Consider the following 977-nt stretch of genomic DNA (forward strand, 5'->3'; position numbering starts at 1 on the left):
AGCACCACAATATGTAAGACAAATGCTAACAAGTATGAAAGGGGAAATTAACAATAACACAATAATAGTGGGAGCCTTTAATACCCCACTCACACCTATGGATAGATCAACTAAACAGAAAATTAACAAGGAAACACAAACTTTAAATGATACAATAGACCAGTTAGACCTAATAGACATCTATAGGACATTTCACCCCAAAACAATGAATTTCACCTTTTTCTCAAGACCCACACGGAACCTTCTCCAGGATAGATCACATCCTGGGCCATAAATCTAGCCTTTGTAAATTCAAAAAAATTGAAATCATTCCAAGCATCTTTTCTGACCACAATGCAGTAAGATTAGATCTCAATTACAGGAGAAAAACTATTAAAAATTCCAACATATGGAGGCTGAACAACACACTGCTGAATAACCAACAAATCACAGAAGAAATAAAAAAAGAAATGAAAATATGCGTAGAAATGAAGGAAAATGAAATTAACACAACAACCCAAAACCTATCAGATCAGATCAGTCGCTCAGTCATGTCCAACTCTTTGCGACCCCATGAATCGCAGCACGCCAGGCCTCCCTGTCCATCACCAACTCCCGGAGTTCACTCAGACTCACGTCCATCGAGTCAGTGATGCCATCCAGCCATCTCATCCTCTGTCGTCCCCTTCTCCTCCTGCCCCCAATCCCTCCCAGCATCAGAGTCTTTTCCAATGAGTCAACTCTCCGCATGAGGTGGCCAAAGTACTGGAGTTTCAGCTTTAGCATCATTCCTTCCAAAGAAATCCCAGGGCTGATCTCCTTCAGAATGGACTGGTTGGATCTCCTTGCAGTCCAAGGGATTCTCAAGAGTCTTCTCCAACACCACAGTTCAAAAGCATCAATTCTTTGGCGCTCAGCCTTCTTCACAGTCCAACTCTCACATCCATACATGACCATAGGAAAAACCATAGCCTTGACTAGACGAACATTTGTTGGCA

Source organism: Bison bison, unplaced genomic scaffold (genome assembly GCF_000754665.1).
Source record: "Bison bison bison isolate TAMUID 2011002044 unplaced genomic scaffold, Bison_UMD1.0 scf7180017864135, whole genome shotgun sequence".
Taxonomy (NCBI): Eukaryota; Metazoa; Chordata; class Mammalia; order Artiodactyla; family Bovidae; genus Bison; species Bison bison.